Source organism: Protopterus annectens, chromosome 10.part0 (genome assembly GCF_019279795.1).
Source record: "Protopterus annectens isolate FY-2018-M chromosome 10.part0, PAN1.0, whole genome shotgun sequence".
Classification (NCBI taxonomy): domain Eukaryota; kingdom Metazoa; phylum Chordata; order Ceratodontiformes; family Protopteridae; genus Protopterus; species Protopterus annectens.
The window spans coordinates 885,211,376-885,232,108 of NC_056744.1; positions in this window are offsets into that span (position 1 = coordinate 885,211,376).

Below are 20,733 nucleotides of genomic sequence, written 5' to 3' on the forward strand. Positions count from 1 at the left end.
ACTAAATAAACTGTGTGCACGCACAGGTAATAATTCCTTTAGTTGACACACACGGCTGTTAAAGGAAAATTAACCAGATGAAAAACCTAGAAAACGTTGCCACTTTTACTAGCCATATTTAAGTGTGGTTCACAATATAAATGTTCATAAAAAAGTAAAATATCAATGGACAATTGTCAATAGTCAAAAGATCCAAAGAAGCTGTATTGTTGTAGGATGATATTTTCCTGTAAAAAGATGTTTTTCTATAAATATACAACCCACACGTTGTATTTCAAATATCCAAAAACAACGCTGCGATTGCAGGAGAATCAACCGTCGCTGTATCTCAAAAATTACGAATTGTAGCTCTTAAATGAAGCACAGCTGACACAGTATATCAACGGAGAATAACTTAATAGTTACCTCAAGTAGATGAAACTTGCCAAACGACTTCTCGCATATATGTAGAGTAGTTTGTGAAGATAAAATATGCGATATAATTGTCAATAATTCAGCAGTTTCGTTGTGCTCACCAATACTCAACAGGGCGTCTTGTAAATCTTGTTGGTCCGTACGACTACGACAGTCCAAGATCAAACAGGTTACTGAAACAATTGTAGATAACGAACTACAAAGTACAAACTGGTAACTAAAAAGAATCCCAGTAACCTTGAATCGTTGGATGTTAAAATAAAGTCTTTATTTCACCACAGGACCACAAGACCAAAACAGAAACCACGAAACTATGGAACTAAGCGCTTTCACCCTCTCGTCCTAGGGCATCATCAGAGTACATATTACAGAAAAAACATCATCCCTTAAATACAGATACTACTTAATTAATTAATTAAATAATGATATAATCAATCAATTAACAATGTTCTAGTTAAAATAATAAAAACTCTTGTCTTTTAAAGTAACAGGTCTGGTAAATAGTAGAATGACTAGTTTAGAAAACACATAGACATGAACTAGAGCATAATGTATGAACCTGACAGTATTGCACATGATATAAATATCTAAATTAAAAATATAATTCTTTTGTATACGTACAATCAGTAAAGCCATACTAAATGTATAATATGTGACAAAATATGTGAAATTTATAACATAAAAATTCCAAATTAAATTATGAATTATACTGATGTTATTATGATATTGTATAATGAAATTAAAATTTAAATTATTAATTTTATTTAAATGCTATTAAGTATATTTTTATATTTAAAACTACTATGTTAATAATTATTGATAAATAGATAAATAATTGTAGTATAAATAGAAAAATATAAAAAATATATAAAAAAATATATATATATAGAACGTATGAAAAAGTGAATGTATGAGAATTTTCTGGTGTTGTATTAAATATTGTCAGATGATAATCAGTTACAATAACAATTGATTAATAATATTGAAAATGTGTTATAAAATATTGTATATATAATTTAATTAAGAGATCTTTTATATATATTAATAAATATTTGATAAATATTCAATAACTAAAATAATATACCTTAAAACAAATGTTGTAGAGTCCATTTAAAAAATTGACATGTGAAATCATAATAACTTATTCAATATAATTTATAAAACATTTACTTACACTGTAGGTAATAATCAATTTGTATAAAAAGTTGTGAATAATTATAAAATATGTTAAAAAATACGTTGAATATATATATATATATATATATATATATATCTATATCTATATATATATATATTATTATTATTATATATAACTATAAATGAATGTGGTAGTTTTGATAAATTTAATAAAATTTGAGTAAATTTAATGTAAAACAATTAAGTGGCTGAAAAATTACTAAATAAACTGCGATTTAAGCTTTAGTATACTATCAATAGAAATTTGATCATTAATTCTTGGATCTTTGCTTGCATTTAATCTAAGTTGCCAAAGGCATTCTTTGGCTTTTAATAGGCTTTTAATGTCACCACTTTGTTGTACTTTAGTGTGAACAATTCTATCGATGACAAAAAACAGGAATTTTTTAAAATTAAGGCAACCAATGCTATGAGTATATAAAGCACTAGTCTGCTTGTGATTTCTAATATCACTCACATGCTCTATGATTCTAGTTTTCAATTTTAATAATGGACCACACCTCTCAATTACTAACTATGAGAAGACCATCAGATGTCCAGGAGTGTGTGACTGTAATACAGTTATGGTAGTATACGTAGCCACGTGCACAGCATGCCAAGCTTTCTATGTAGGGAAAACCAACAGAAAATTGAAAACTAGAATCATAGAGCATGTGAGTGATATTAGAAATCACAAGCAGACTAGTGCTTTATATACTCATAGCATTGGTTGCCTTAATTTTAAAAAATTCCTGTTTTTTGTCATCGATAGAATTGTTCACACTAAAGTACAACAAGGTGGTGACATTAAAAGCCTATTAGAAGCCAAAGAATGCCTTTGGCAACTTAGATTAAATGCAAGTAAAGATCCAGGAATTAATGATCAAATTTCTATTGCTAGTATACTAAAGCTTAAATCGCAGTTTATTTAGTAATTTTTCAGCCACTTAATTGTTTTACATCAAATTTACTCAAATTTTATTAAATTTATCAAAACTACCACATTCATTTATAGTTATATATAATAATATATATATATATATATATATATATATATATATATATATATATATATATATATATATATATTCAACGTATTTTTTAACATATTTTATAATTATTCACAACTTTTTATACAAATTGATTATTACCTACAGTGTAAGTAAATGTTTTATAAATTATATTGAATAAGTTATTATGATTTCACGTCAATTTTTTAAATGGACTCTACAACATTTGTTTCAAGGTAAATTATTTTAGTTATTGAATATTTATCAAATATTTATTAATATATATAAAAGATCTCTTAATTAAATTATATATACAATATTTTATATCACATTTTCAATATTATTAATCAATTGTTATTGTAACTGATTATCATCTGACAATATTTAATACAACACCAGAAAATTCTCATACATTCACTTTTTCATACGTTCTATATATATATATTTTTTATATATTTTTTATATTTTTTCTATTTATACTACAATTATTTATCTATTTATCAATAATTATTAACATAGTAGTTTTAAATATAAAAATATACTTAATAGCATTTAAATAAAATTAATAATTTAAATTTTAATTTCATTATACAATATCATAATAACATCAGAATAATTCATAATTTAATTTGGAATTTTTATGTTATAAATTTCACATCTTTTGTCACATATTATACATTTAGTATGGCTTTACTGATTGTACGTATACAAAAGAATTATATTTTTAATTTAGATATTTATATCATGTGCAATACTGTCAGGTTCATACATTACGCTCTAGTTCATGTCTATGTGTTTTCTAAACTAGTCATTCTACTATTTACCAGACCTGTTACTTTAAAAGACAAGAGTTTTTATTATTTTAACTAGAACATTGTTAATTGATTGATTACATCATTATTTAATTAATTAATTAAGTAGTATCTGTATTTAAGGGATGATGTTTTTTCTGTAATTTGTACTCTGATGATGCCCTAGGACGAGAGGGTGAAAGCACTTAGTTCCATAGTTTCGTGGTTTCTGTTTTGGTCTTGTGGTCCTGTGGTGAAATAAAGACTTTATTTTAACATCCAACGATTCAAGGTTACTGGGATTCTTTTTAGTTACCAGTTTGTACTTTGTGGTTCGTTATCTACAATTGTTTCAGTAACCTGTTTGATCTTGGACTGTCGTAGTCGTACGGACCAACAAGATTTACAAGACGCCCTGTTGAGTATTGGTGAGCACAACGAAACTACTGAATTATTGACAATTATATCGCATATTTTATCTTCACAAACTACTCTACATATATGCGAGAAGTCGTTTGGCAAGTTTCATCTACTTGAGGTAACTATTAAGTTATTCTCCGTTGATATACTGTGTCAGCTGTGCTTCATTTAAGAGCTACAATTCGTAATTTTTGAGATACAGCGATGGTTGATTCTCCTGCAATCTCAGCGTTGTTTTTGGATATTTGAAATACAACGTGTGGGTTGTATATTTATAGAAAAACATTTTTTTACAGGAAAACATCATCCTACAACAATACAGCTTCTTTGGATCTTTTGACTATTGACAATTGTCCATTGATATTTTACTTTTTTATGAACATTTATATTGTGAACCACACTTAAATATGGCTAGTAAAAGTGGCAACATTTTCTAGGTTTTTCATCTGGTTAATTTTCCTTTAACAGCCGTGTGTGTTAACTAAAGGAATTATTACCTGTGCGTACACACAGTTTATTTGGTTCAGTTAACATTGCTTAAAAAGCCCGTATTTAGTAATGGACTTTACATCAGCGTCAGCTAGCTTTTCTGGCATATTGTTTGCACAAGAACTGTAGCGTTTTACGGACAACATTAAGCTGTGGTGGGTCATTCTAACAAAGATATATTTACGTGTTTACACAGTCTTTTAATGAGTGCAATCTAACTGACACTGTTCAAGGAATATCGTACTCATTTACGGAGCTTATTTCAGTGTCAGTTTGCCTTTTTTAGACATGTTACAAGTGCTATATGGACAACTAGTTTCACTTGGTTGTTTTTTACGTTTTTGGTGACTTGTCAGCTGGTCGTTTTCTACAAATAAAGCTCTCAGTTATCAAAAATTAAATTAACATCAATCAGTTTCTTGGGCTTATACATTGCTTTGACCAGCAATACTTTTGGATAACCTACTTTATCTATTGGAATTGTATTCAGCTGACTGTCGACCTTTTTAGCAATCTGTTGCTGATCACATATCAGCACTAAACAGGTTTTTGTGTCAAATTCTGCTTTGAGCTGTAGGTTTTACGACCATTAACATTCATTAGTGGGGTTGTGCTCAAGTTTACAGTCAGTTTTTCATCTTTTACACCTTCTATCATGTAGCGGTTATTGCAAGAGCACCTGGACATCACTAATAAGCTTATCAAAGCACTACATGATCAACAACATAATGCAGGGACTGAAGGTGATCTGTTTATCACTGAATCACAGGAACAACTTCTTACCCTGCATTCTACGCCCAATACCAGTTCACATGGGCGTGGTGTAAGACAACATTCCAACAGTCCTCTCAGGCAAGTGGTGGTGCAAGATCGAGGGTGTGTAGCTGGAGCACCCTTGAACACTGACTCCAACATTGATAACAGACACCTTAGTGGTCCAAATCAAAATCAGATATCACGACGGGGTGATACGAACAGGAATATTCCCTTGGACAGGCATTTGGACTTACACGATTTTCTTTCTGCTCCATCATTACACAGAGATGGTTCAGCAGTAACAAGAGACTTGGGTACTTTGAATTCACGTTTTTCTGAGTTTGAAAAAACACTCAAGAATTTTAAATCCTTACAGATGGACAATGCGTTCTTAGAACGCTGTTTGGAATTAAAACAGGTCCCTAAGGGACTACGTATATTTAAATTGCCTAATGGTTTCTTGGAGGGTACACCATTTTTTAATGAGTTCATACAACTGTTTGATAAAACTGGGTTGGAACTTTTGAAACTTATTATTCGTAATAACACAGACAAGTTACAAGTTTTAAAAGAAAAGTTATGTAGTCTAGATAACGACATTAAGATGGATTTACTATTTGAACATAACAAATTCAGAATGGAAAATATTTTTAAAGATATGGACAGATTTATTAATAAAGGCCAGGAAATTGAAAATATTAAGATTGAGAGAGATAGCCATGATTATAGAAACAATAGAGCGTATGTGCACTTTAGAGAGTACAAAAATATGAAACATATTAGTCAGAACCATGTTAATTTTAGTGATGAAAGAGTTCGAAATCGGTTTAATTCAACTGATAATCAGGACAATACACATAGAAGTAATGTCAATAATGATAACAACATTAATCATAACGATGAACGTTTAGAGTCAGATTTTTTAGACCAGCCCACATTAAGAAGGTCGGAAAGAATAAGGGAGAGACAGCGCAGTTACAATCAATATAGCCCAAGAAATTACAACAATCGAGGCCTGAGAATGTCCAGATGGTGACATCAACTGTAATTAATCACAATATTGATCATGAAATCATTGACATAGTGAATAATTCACCTACTGAAGTTATAATCCAAGTACAACAATTGATTAATATTGGAAATTTTAACACTGTGAGTTTATGTCAACATGAGGCAGTAACTCAGAATTCGTTTGACTGCCAAATTGTCACACATTTGGGTTTTAATTTATACAACTTTACTAAAAAGAATTTTGATAGTAAGTATTTGGACTTGTTTAGCAAAGGGTTTACCTTTGTTCTTAATTTTAAGTTAGATATTGGTAAAGTTTTAATTAATTTAAAAACATACACAAGGCTTTTAAACTTAAAACTATTTTTTCAAGATTCAAATGCCCTGTCTCAGAATTCCAACAATTTTACACTAAAACGTCACAGTACCTTTATTCCACCCCAGAATTACTTGATACAAGTTTTTGAGAAATTTTGTGAAATACATATTAGAAGAACCTTGAATGAGAAGACTATTTTTAAACATAATTTAACGTCAGCTGAAAAATTTTGTTTACAGGAATTAACAAGTTCTGACAAATTCAGAATCATGAAACCTGACAAAGGTGGGGGGGGTGGTTATTATGTTAAATGTTGACTACGAGAATAGGATGCTTACACTTTTAGAGGATGAGACAACATATAAAAAGATTAGTAGGCATGAGGTAAATAAAGCCTACAGTAAAATTGATTGGTTAATCTACGAATATTTAATGGATGGAAGGATTGATCCATTGGTTTATCAATACATTTTTGTGGAATTCCCTAAAATACCATCTATTTTTGGAATTCCCAAAATTCATAAACACACTGATAACCCACCATTTAGACCAATTGTCTCGGCAATAGGTTCAAAGACCGAAGCTTTAGCGGCCTACATTGATTTTAAATGTAAAGATTTGTTAACGAGATTACCGCACATCGTAAAAGATTCATGGCATTGTCTTGACTCTATAAGACAATTTATTAATAATGTTGATGTTAACTTTGACTTTGTGATGGCCACTGTGGATGTAATCAATCTTTTCACCGTGATTCCCCATCAGGAAGGCATAGAGCTGTTTGAAACATGCCTTAATACACACAAATACAATAATAGAACTGAGAATCGATTGATATCTGAGATGTTAGAATTAGTCTTGGAGAATAATTTCATTTATTTTAATGGTAGTTATTTTAGACAACAAAAAGGAGTGGCCATGGGTGCAAAATGTGCCCCTATTTATGCTAATCTTGTTCTGGCAGCATGGGAATATGAATATGTATTCACTAGTAGTTATTGGAGTAAGATCTTATTATACCTACGTTATTTGGACGACATTTTGATTTTTTGGAGAGGTACTGAGGTACAATTTAATGAATTTATTATATATTTAGGACAAACAACTAATTTTTTAAAATTTACAAGTCACATTTCTAACAATACAATTAACTTTTTGGACATTACAATCACCTTGTAAGACAATATATTTGAATCCAATATATATATATATATAGGAAGAAGACATACTCCAATTCATTTTTACACTTTGACAGCTGTCACCCTGTCCATCAGAAAAGAAATTTGGTAAAAGGACTGATGGTGAGGTTGTCACGGATAGTGAGCAATGATGACATGTTTAAAATGGAACTTGAAAAATTAAAAAACATGTTTATAAGTAGAGCCTACCCAGTAGATTTGGTTAACAATATAGGTCAGGATATTTGGATGAATAGATTGGTTTTATATAAACATATTTTAAAATATGGATTAAATTCAAAAGAAGTTTCTAAATCTAAGGGCATAGGACATGACACTTTGGTCATTCCTTTCAATGAAAAATCAGACCAAATTGTCAAAGTGGTATATGATTCATGGAATATTGTCATAGAATCTAATAAAGAATTGGTAAATATTTAAGGTGATAAACCCAAGGTTACGTTTAGTAAAGGACAAAGTCTTAAAACTATATTTGAAAATTGTATGAACTTTGACTTATTTATGAAATCTAAGATGAACAAATGTGGTGCATGCCGCATATGTAGATTCATTAATAATGGACCATACCTCTCAATTACTAACTATGAGAAGACCATCAGATGTCCAGGAGTGTGTGACTGTAATACAGTTATGGTAGTATACGTAGCCACATGCACAGCATGCCAAGCTTTCTATGTAGGGAAAACCAACAGAAAATTGAAAACTAGAATCATAGAGCATGTGAGTGATATTAGAAATCACAAGCAGACTAGTGCTTTATATACTCATAGCATTGGTTGCCTTAATTTTAAAAAATTCCTGTTTTTTGTCATCGATAGAATTGTTCACACTAAAGTACAACAAGGTGGTGACATTAAAAGCCTATTAGAAGCCAAAGAATGCCTTTGGCAACTTAGATTAAATGCAAGTAAAGATCCAGGAATTAATGATCAAATTTCTATTGCTAGTATACTAAAGCTTAAATCGCAGTTTATTTAGTAATTTTTCAGCCACTTAATTGTTTTACATCAAATTTACTCAAATTTTATTAAATTTATCAAAACTACCACATTCATTTATAGTTATATATAATAATAAAATTCTCATACATTCACTTTTTCATACGTTCTATATATATATATATATATATATATATATATATATATATATATATATATATATATATTTTTTTTTTATATATTTTTATATTTTTCTATTTATACTACAATTATTTATCTATTTATCAATAATTATTAACATAGTAGTTTTAAATATAAAAATATACTTAATAGCATTTAAATAAAATTAATAATTTAAATTTTAATTTCATTATACAATATCATAATAACATCAGTATAATTCATAATTTAATTTGGAATTTTTATGTTATAAATTTCACATCTTTTGTCACATATTATACATTTAGTATGGCTTTACTGATTGTACGTATACAAAAGAATTATATTTTTAATTTAGATATTTATATCATGTGCAATACTGTCAGGTTCATACATTATGCTCTAGTTCATGTCTATGTGTTTTCTAAACTAGTCATTCTACTATTTACCAGACCTGTTACTTTAAAAGACAAGAGTTTTTATTATTTTAACTAGAACATTGTTAATTGATTGATTATATCATTATTTAATTAATTAATTAAGTAGTATCTGTATTTAAGGGATGATGTTTTTTCTGTAATTTGTACTCTGATGATGCCCTAGGACGAGAGGGTGAAAGCGCTTAGTTCCATAGTTTCGTGGTTTCTGTTTTGGTCTTGTGGTCCTGTGGTGAAATAAAGACTTTATTTTAACATCCAACTATTCAAGGTTACTGGGATTCTTTTTAGTTACTATTTCTCAATGGGCCTACTTCAAATAAATGAAAACCCACATTACCGAAGACAACATCACCGAAACAACATCGCTGAAACCCGACTTAAATGAATGACCACAATGCTGAAGGATTTCATATGGTAAGTATACAGTTGGTCACCATCTAACAACAAAACACACTACACTACCTAAAACACACCCTGGTGGGGGGCTAAGCCCTCCACAGCCCCCAATGTGGGGGGGTTTGCCACCCACACCCCCCTAACTAAATAGCTCAACACCAGGAATGCACTACATTGGGGAAAAGGGCAAATTTCCCCTTGCTGTTCACCTGGATATTTACCCTGTGAAATCCTCTGGCATTGTGGCTGTTTATTAAATTCAGGTTTTGGTGATATTGTCTCAGTAATTTCATTTTCAGGGGTTCCTATTATGTTATCAAAACATAACGTAATCAAATGACCAAAACATCGAAATGGCCGCATTTTGAAGTTTGCATTGTGGGATCACAGTACAGTGAAGATTAGGATATTTGCCCTTTCCTCACTGTAGTGTGATCTCGGAGTTGGAATATATATTTAGTGGGGGTGTGGGGGGCACAGCCCCCCACAATAAAAGTGTTGAAATGCATCCATTTTGATGTTTCGGCCATTCGATTACGTTGTCTTTCGATAACGTAATATGAACCCCATTTTCAGGTAAGTGGTCTTCGTTTATTTGAAGTAGACTCTTCTCAACACAATCTCAGTGGTTGAGGGATTCTGTGTAGTCATAGTTGTTGCCAGGCTGGGGTTGGTGGCCTTCATGTGGTAATGTGTCAAAATGGAGTGGATAAAAGTGAGATGTCAAGGAGTAGTAAGAATGCAGACCACAATCAAACAATACAAAGCATATGACTGGATCCAAAACATTGCACTTACATTTGAAAAAAATGATATCTTAATCTTAACATAATTGGCAATAAATTCAAATAAAAACAAAGCATCTGTCTTCTCAGTATCAGCAGCAGAATTAACCAGTAAAAATGTGGGTAGATCACCCAGTACTGTTGTATGTCCTTGGTTACGGAGTCTTGTCCATCTTGTAGTTAGGCTTTTTGTTACAGTGAGGTTTGAAAGTCATTTCTTGTAGTGGTGATGTTTTTCATATTATAGCACGGAGCCAGTGTAAGGAGTCTGACTAGTGATGATAATACAAATCAAATACCTACAGGGTGAAAGTGTGTTCAAAGTCCTAAGAGTCCAACTGGTTGTACTATAGCAGCACACAATTTAAGATGGTTAGCCATAGTGCCGGGTGTTTCAGGAGAGAACACATTTTCAAATTAGAACAGAAAATTCAGTTTGCACAAGCCGATTATGTTAAAAAAACAGCTTATAAACCAGCAGCCAATCTATGTTAAAAAACAACAGAAACCCATATGTCTAGAAACAATAGCAGATCTGTATGTACAGAAATGAAAAGAAAAGTAGGTGGTGGTGATAGATCAATAAAAACATCCTGTGCCAGTGTGGATGTATAGCTTATTGCATGTTATTATAGGTAAACATAGTAAAATTAAACAATGTCATAAGAAACATGGAGTCTAGTGCTATACACTAATCATGCTATAAATACACAGAAAGAAGAGGGTAGTGTGGGGAGTTAGCTAATCTGGATAGCACCATTTAAAGACAAAGTAAAACTTTACACAATAAAAGCACTCAGCGAGCATAGTAGATACATAATTATACAAAACTGTGCTTGCATTCAGTTCTCAGTCCATAACAAGGTTCAGATAAGTTGTATTGGTTGTTGAAGTCTACATTTCAGTTAGATATAGATAAATCTTGGTACCTGAGGTCCAGAAAATGTGGTGTCTCAAGGCTGTCATCTTCTTGCGCATTGTGTGTGTCATTACTAGATGTCTTTGTGGTTCAGATATCTAAGTCTTAGAACGCATTTGATCAACGTCATCTTGCTCAGTCCAGTAGTGCTGACAGGTGTTATGTTTGACTTAACTTGCTACTCAAGCTCCTTTGTGGTGAGACAAGATCCCCACCAGTGGGACCTCTGTCAGGGTGAGCCAAAGCACAAAGTCCTACTTGTCACATACACTGTATTAGATAGAGGTTCTCACTGCTGGTATCTGTATTAGGTCCATAAACAGTCTGAATTATTCCAAACATTTGTCATAATCTCTATTAGGTGAATTTATATCAATATAGGTTATCAGAGCAAACTTGTTAAAATTAATTAAAACTGCCTAGATATGTTTATTTAATCAGTATAACATGTGATTTAAAGGAATAGCAAATGGCAAGTCAGATAATGGGTAAACTTGTCTTATGCCCATTCAGATGTCAAGCACTGAAGAAAATTAATTATTTTATGAATTTTTGCAGTTCTTTTAAGGTATGAATACTTATCCTTTGAATAAGCTCTTCTGAAACATTAAATTACAGCAGTACCTGCTTAATGAATTTACAACTTAGTAAGTCAAAGGCCTTTGTGTGTCTAGTTAATTATATTTCTTTTAGTACCATTGGTTGAGTATTTTTTTTTTTTTTGTAGAGAATTATATCCAGAAGCGAATGTGCAGGACAGATTCCAAACATCGTAGTAAATAAAATACTAGAAAGTTGCATTAAAATAACTTTATTTATACGAATTTAGCTAGAATTCTGTCAATCATTCCAGATTTAACATTCTTTAATATTATATTATATTTGTCATATGCACTCAGTTCTGAACCTCTTGGTTTAGATTGTAAGATAATTGAAAGAGATTGTAGAAGATATGAACTAAGCTCATTGATGTATGCATGATAAAGTCATCATTAAAGCCTCCTGGTCAATATGCTTTTTAAAGTGACTGGCTTGAAATGTTTTGAAATAAAAGTTTTAGAGTTTGAACAACCACATAGAAAGTTCAGCTAGATCATTATTTGGTAGGTATTCTGAAACCACAGTTACAGATAGTGTAGCTTGAAGGAAAATCCTCATCTCAAGCCTCTTCTTGAAACAGAATGATACCATATACTAGTCATTGGTTGTACTAGTCTGGCAGCTGCAGCATTAGTTAAGGTTATGAGCAGGAGTTCCTGAGGTACAGGTTTGATTCTCTCAGTCCTTGTTTGATCACTTAGCCAGATGTTGTTCCTGGGTCAAGCCTGAAAAGGGACTGTGTGTCCAGTGGACCTACCTGGTTAACAAATAGGATTATTAAATACATTTAAAGCCAGGGCTGCATTAGATTTTTGGGAAGTTGAATACATTTTGGTTTAACTAGGATGATGGACATGTATTAAACCTGTAACTGTAAAGTATAGCTGATGATTTTTCATGGTAGTATTAGTATTACAAAACAGATAATAATTTAGAACATGAACATTTGACATTAATGCACATTAATAAAACGTGAACATGAAACCAGAGTCCCTTGTTGGGCAGTTTGGCTTAGGGAGCTTAAGGGTATGAACTGCTAATATGCTAATACACTTCATCCTGTAGTTCTGGGTTTGGCTCCCTAAGTAAGCCAATAAACCAGAAATTACTTTCAGGTGGTCACCTCTGAAAAGGGACACTTGCCTCTGGTGGACTTACCCAGTTAACAAATTTAACAAAAAAAAAGTGACAGTTAAAAAATATATACACTTGGCTTACCGAGAAAGTGTTTAGTGGGTTCACCCAGTTAACAATAAATAAGTAAGTAAAATGAGAAAAAAGGAGGTATGCTGATTTATGTGCTCATTATTTCAGGTTTATGGATGAGATAAAAAAGTGTAAATAAAAACAACTGCTAGCCACAGCACATTCAAATGCATGGAGCATAATGTATGAACATTTTTACTTGTTTGCCACACAAAAGCCTTCTGCATACGATCTTTGCTTGGAGTTCATCACTGAAAGCTAAGCTACATCTACTTTGTCCAGGTTAATGTTCAGTACTGATGCTAGACTGTCTGTTCTCACATGCTTCCCGATTTTCCTTGCAAACAATGAGTATAGAGTAAGGGAAAATCCACCAACATGGAGTCAGTTGGCTGGCACTGAACAACTTGGACTATTTCACGTTTCTACCTTTGTTTTTGGAGTAATAGTTGTTTTTTTAATTATGCAAGAACTTTTCCATTTTTTAGAATTAATTTGCTTGGCATCCCATTATTTTATTAGTTATAATAGTTCTACTACCTTTCTTGATGTCCTGGATCCACTTTGTATGGATATTATAGTTTCAACATATTACTATAGTGTTGCTAATGGCTTTAATCCTTTTTTTTCAGTTTGCCCTTTCTCTCCTTATCTGATACAAGCTACGTCTTTTTCACAGTTTGTTCTGTGTGACTGTGATATCAAATGTAGCAATGTGGTTTCTCCAGCACCCAAGCCACTAACTGATGTCAATCAAGACATCTGAACTGTACTTCAAGAATTTTATCCATATACTTCATGAAGCAGAGCACACATTTCCCTTTTTTGTGCTTAATTTTATCTTTTCTATTTTGCCTACTCATCTGAAGAGTAGTTTAGTAGTTTAATGAAATGATATTTGTCTGGAATAATGAGCTGTTTTGCTTTATTGCCTGGAATATCCTATTTTAACACTTTAGTGGTGGTGCAGTGGTAGAGTTGTCGCCTCACAGCAAGAGGCTCTCCAGTTTGATTCTCAGCTGGAGCGCCTTCTGTGTGGAGTCTGCATGTCCTCCCCGTGGCCGAGTGGTGTGCAAAAGACATGCGTAGAATGGGCATGCCTTTGTTGAAGGTTGGGCATCGAGCTGGCACCACAGCACCATAAAAATCTACTGCCAATCATTAGCAGACCGGAGTTCTGCTGTGGCGACCCCTAACTGGGAGAAGCCGGAAGAAGAAGTGCATACCTAATCTGGACAACGCTGAACTTAACACACTTAGTTTGATTTTAATGGACTTTAGAGTTCTTTTGTATTTGCTAATCTGGTATTTTATTCCAAATACACTTGCATGAATATATTGCAATGCTAAAATTATTTTCTCTGTTAATTTGCATACTTATTTCTTTGAATATTACCCGCATTTCCTAAAGTGATTAGCGTTATAAGCACTTAAATAAAAGATGAGTTTACCATATGGGCAACACACACCTGGCCCTACATAAATTGATCCAGTTGAACTTATTTAGCTTGATTCTTTTTTTATTACTGTATTCTCCAGCTAAGGTTACTAGTGCTAGAACACCATTGGAATACTTTAGCTGATGTGGTGTTGTCAGGTGTGCTTTTCCACTATCTGATCCCAGGGCAAGAGTTTTGGATTCACGTGATTTAGCATCATTTTCATATTTATTTATTTTATTTATTTTATTTTACCTTTGTTAACCGGGGGTGTCTGACTGAGCTGAAAAGGCAGAGGCCTGGGGAGAAAAGCTCCACATAGAAAAATTATAGATATATTTAGATATTTAGACATGATCAGTATACACACAAATTACAATAGACATGTTTTTACAGTGGTATGCAGCACTTTAACAGTTACAGTGGAGAGAACAAACAAAAAATATTAATTTAAAAATAAAGGTAAATAATAGATTTGTGGTGTACAGCTGAAATTTGGAACATAGATAGAATACATACATAGTACACAGGTACAGTACATACATTGTAGATTAGCCAGTGTTTGTGAGTAAGAGTGAAAACTATTATCATGTACTCTAGGTTTAGCATGTGTACCTTTTCTGCTTTCACTAGCCTGGGGAGCAATCATGGCATTGCCAACTTTGCTTGAGATGTTGCCTAATGAGGTTTTTAAAGGAGGCGTTGGACAATGTGTTGTGTATGCTAGTGGGGAGAGAGTTCCATTTTTTAGCCACTGAACTACTATATATGGTATCTCCAAAGCTATTGTAGCTGTTGGTGACTTCAAGTAGTAGTTTGCTTGATGATCTAAGAGGCCTTTAAGCTGAGTGATGTTGTACTAGGTTTTGAGGGCAGGACACTTATTGGGGAGGTAATAGATAGAATGACAGAGGCAGAGCTGATTGAATGTTAGGAGGTTGGGCAGTTCAAGCCAGTGGAGCTGTCTCAAAGCAGTACAGTGATGACTTCTATATGAGCAATTTGCAGCAAAGGAGGCAATTCTGTTACATCAGGCTTCCATTTTGCTTAGTTCAGTTTTGTTGAGATTAGTCAGAATGGGAGATGCATAGAGTAGGGTGGATAGAAGTTGGGAGTGAGCAATGGCTGATCTTGTGTTGTTGGTAAGAAATGGTTTGACACGGTAGAGTGATCCCAGTTTGGCATGTACTTTTTCAATAGTTAAGTTGAGATAACTATCAAATATTAGGTGGGAGTCTATGGTTATTCCCAATAGCTTAGCCTGTGTCACTGGAGCGATTGGAGTAGCATTTGTGGAGTAGATAGTGAATTGACTGTTATCAGTGTTTTTGTTAGAACTGGTTATAATCATAAGCTGAGTTTTCTTTGGATTGAGGATAAGTTGGGCTTTGGTAAGGTAGTTTTCAATGTCAGAGAATGCTAGTTGAGTTGTTTGCATGAGGGTGGGAATGTTTTGTGCAGCACAGATTAAGGTCATATCATCTGCATACTCAATGATAGATGCCTGCTGTGTGGAAGTATGGAGGTCATTTGTGAAGATTGTGAATAGTAATGGTCCTAAGATAGAACCCTGTGGGACTCCTATAGGTATGGGCAGCTGAGGAGAGACAGAATTTTCCCATTTCACAACTTGGTACCTGTCAGTTAAGTAGCTTTGGAACCATGTAAGAGTGGAATTTGATAGGTGGTATTGATTTAGTTTGTTTAGCAGGATTTGGTGTGAGAGTGTGTCAAATGCTTTGGACATATCCACAAAAAGAGTTGACACCTGCAGGCCTTCATTTTTATGATGGTTTACTGTGTCTGTGAAGCAAAGGAGGGCTGTAGTGGTACTATGGGCAGGTCTGAAACCATGCTGAGTAGATGACAGGATGTTGCTGTCTAAGAGATATTTTAGCACCTGGGTATAGATGCATTTTTCTAGAATTTTGGCCGGGGGGAGAGTAAAGCAATGGGTCTGTAGAGTGGAGGTCCCGCCTTTATGTATGGGTGTAACATAGGATATTTTCCAGAGTTTGGGCACATAGTTTTCAACAATTGATCTGTTGATGAGATTTGAGCTTGGGATAGCAATAGCATCTGCTGTGAGTTTCAAGAAATAGCTGGGGAGTAGGTCAGCTGCTGTTGGTGAGGTTTTTAGTTTGGAGAGCATGCTTTTGATAGAAGTGGTGGAAACTGTTTTGAGGGTAAAGCTTGTATTAGTGTTATATGTGTGTGTGTGGGGGGATAGTGAGGTAGGAACTGTCCTGTGATACTATGGATAGTATTGAGTTCACAAAGTGGGAGTTGGATTGTGTTTCAATGGGAACTTTAGTTTCAGGGGTAGTTGGTTTGGGGTGGGTTTTAGCAGCTAGTTTACATTTTTCCAAAATTTTTGGGGGTTGTGTTGGTATTTAGTTTGTAATGTTGTGTAGTAAGATTTTTTTGTCCAGCCTAATGATTTTTTTTGCACAGTTACACAGTTCTTGGTACTTAGTAAGGCTTTGTGTTTCTTTGTTTTTTGATAGTAAAGCCAGACAGTGTCTCTGGACTTGAGGATTTGTTTGGTTTTTTACTGAGCTAGAGGTTTGTAGAGGTTCTAACCTTGATTTTGTACAATGGAGCAACAATGTCTATGTGTTTTAGAAATGTTTTGTTGAAATATGCTACAGCCTGGTCAAGTGGGAGGGATTTTAGGGGGGGGGGTCTTGTCACAGTTACAGACTAAAGTATTGAGGACCTCAGGAGAGAATGTTTTTGTGTTTCTAGTGGATTTATAGTTAGTGGTTTTGCATATGCTTGTTCTACTACATATAAGGTATATTATGCTGTGGTCACTTAAGGTGTCTGGGAGACTGCCTGTGTGGGGGTACAATGTGGGGTTGTTAGTTAGGACCCAGTCAAGGATGGATTCCCTTTTAGATTTTTTATCACATCTATTTGGAATTTGGACTAGCTGCTGGTTGCCATGGAGATTTATTAGATTACTTGGTGGTTCTGATATACAAGTGAACCAATCTAGGTTGAAATCCCCCAGAATTAGGGTTTCTTGTGAGTATGTGGAAGAACACCAGGATATGAAGTCTGCAAGGCTAGCAGGTGTATTACCAGGTGGAATATAGATCACAGTTGTGGTGATGACCTTTTTAGGGTGAAGTTGAAGTTGTGAGATAAGTAGTAGTAAGTCTTTTGGCTTTTTCCGGTTAGGGGTCACCACAGCGGAAACTCCAGTCCACTAATGATTGGTAGTTGATCTTTATGTGCCGAGTTACCAGCCCTGACGCACAACCTTCAACGAAGGTACGCCCAGTTGTGAGATAAGTATGTCCCAATTATTGGGGGAGGTGTTAGAGTTTGGTAATTGATGTACAGTTAAGTTGGACTTATACAGTAAAGCAGTTCCATTTCCTTTACGAAGTGGTCTGTCTTGTCTAATGATATTGTAGTCGGTAGGGAGGACTTCTGAGTTAGCTATGTTTTTATTTAGCAAGGTTTTTGTTAAAGCAACTATGTCTGGGGAGTAGTGTGCTATTGTGGCCTGGAGTTCAGGTATTTTATTTTTTATACTTCTAATATTAATATTTAGCATTAAAAGATGGTTGGTTTTGCTGCTGTTGTTGATTTGCCCAGGGATGAAGATAGTGGGGGGTGTTATGTTCTGACATTTGTGTTGGAGCAGTGTGTGTTGGACAGGATGAAGTTGGGCCTGGCTTGGGGTGGATATCCCCACTTATGGTAAGCCTGGTGTTAAATGGTGATGCAGATGTTAGAGTTTGGTGATGAGTGTGAGAAAGTATTGTGTTTTTTCTTTGGAGTATTAATGACAGCATATGTGTTTAGTTCTGAATTGGTCTGTTATGTTGTTCTTCAACAATTGTGGGCAGATATTATTATAATGTGCAGTGTCTGTATATGAAAGTGCATAATGTAGTGTTGTGCTACTAAGTTTAGGGATATTGATAGAGTGATAACTTGTGGAGTTATAAAGAATTATGAGAAGACAGACTACACTTAGTTGTGTGATAGTCATGGTTATAACGTTTAAGTTGGTTCTAGGTGGAGGTCTGGATAGGAATTATAGGGTTGCACTATATGTGGATGGGTAAGTAGTATGGAGTGATTTAAATAATGCCTAGTGGGAATGAAAGTGGTTAGGAGTATTTTGTGGTGGAGCAAGTTGGTGTGGTGTAATGTGATCTGACTTGAGGAGCTGTGATTGGTGGAGGTGATGGGAGGTTGAGCTGTGGGTGTGGCTGTGATTACTGTAAATGTAGAGGTAGTGGGGGCGGGAAGGACTTGGGGGCAGGGCAGGGGAGTGGAGAGAGCCCAAGCGTTAGTGAGGGCGAACGGAGCGGGGCAGAACCCACCAAAACAAAAGTAATGGGCAGCAAAAAGTATGTGTTACTTTACAAATCTGAACACTTTAAACAAATTCTTGAGGTCTAATAGCTTGCCAGCAATCAGAATTCAATTGCTGAAGAGCATTTGTGCTGAATAAGCACAATTGAATATTGTACTGAATAAATCTGCAGATATTGTACACTTCTGATTATATTTTGGTCTCATGAGTCCACTAGGAAACATGCACTGATTGCTGTAATTTACATCCTGAAACATATTAAATGTTGTTTTTACAATTTAAACAGACTGTGACACTGATTCTGTTTTTTCATTTTACCCATTTATCTGCAACTTTGATGCATTGGGGACTGTATGCTTTATACTTACCTTCAAGCTGAGGACATCCGATAGTCCTCTGTTGGAATCCCTTCTCTGATTAGTCCTGCAGCTCCAGCAGCTGTGAATCTATTTTCTCGCACCTCAGGAGTTCTAACTGCCACAGGATTTCTGCTAAAGTGCATCTGCAGAGGAAACATGCAAAAAGTAAGCAGACATCAGTACAGGTCAAAAGTGAGCTGAGAAGAAATCATTTTTACATGCGAGCACATACCAGACCTTACCTGCCTTTTCACTTGTGTGTTCCGTATTACTTGCTCATAGTTTCATAGGTATATACTAGGATAACGACCACCAGGGCCTTTAAAAGCCTAGCCATGCAATCCAATCCAATTCTGTCCCTATGTATTATGAGCATTTATTAGGAGAGGGTATGTTAGGAAGTTTAGAGAGGTTATGGGAGGGTATGTAAGTTTGGGCAGTACTGCCTGTCTCTGTCTATCAGAGACATAGAGGACATATTTGGGGTGAACTTCTGATTTCCCACCCATTGGTCAAGGTTACAGGGAAATAGGATCAGTGAAGGACTCTGCTTCACATAGATGTACAGCCTGTTCCAGAGCATGAAGATCCTCTGAGACACATATTTGTCTCACCAACATGTCTCATTTATGTCTAAGCAAAATTTAAATCTTTGGATCTAGTGGTTCTGATATTGTCCATTTTGTGGATGTGCAAAGGTTCATCAGAGCTGGATCTGAGGATGCCCTGTATGCCAGGTATAGAGTTATAGGAGACAGATAGGGCTTAAAGGGGATCCATATAGGAGACTGTGCTTATACCCTGGATTCTCCTAGTAAGGAAACTTTGTGAGCATTCCAGCTGTTGCATATGTCTGGTCAGATACATGTTGAAGTGGACATTATTACTCAATAATGGGTCTGATAAGGGCCAAATAAAATGTCATTAAGACTTCCTTGGATTTGAATGTCATGCCCTTGCTGATAAGCTGGGCAACATAGAATGATTTTCTTACTACATTGGCCACATGTTGATCAAACACCAGATAACTGTCTAATTATGTTCCCTGATTCCTGACAACCAGGTCAACACTTGAGGGTGTCTTATCGATGGATTAATTAGCCTGGGTGGTAGTTTTCCCCAAAAGGCACTATAATTCATTTCTTGGCATTGAGTTTTAATCCATGACTTTGGCATCAGTCATTTTTTCTGTGTTAATCTCTTTTGCCGTGTTAGATCCTCTTATTTGTCTAATTGGGAGCTATCTATGATAGCTATCTATGATAGCTCCCAATTTGCAGTCATCTGTGAACTTGGTCAGCCAAAGGCCCTTGACATTAGCCCTTATCTTTGAAAAGTAGATGCCAGATAGGAGCAGTCCCAGTATGGAGCCCTGAGGTACCCTGCTGGTGACCCGTCTTTTAGTGGAGGTGGTATCACCAATCCTGACTTTCTGTATGCTGTCTGTGAGCCAAATGGCAATCCAGTGAGTTATGTAGGGGTTTATGCCCTGTTTGGTGAGTTTGTCAACTACATCCAAGTAGGGTATTGTATTAAATGCGTTAGCCATGTCCATGTAGGTGGTGTTT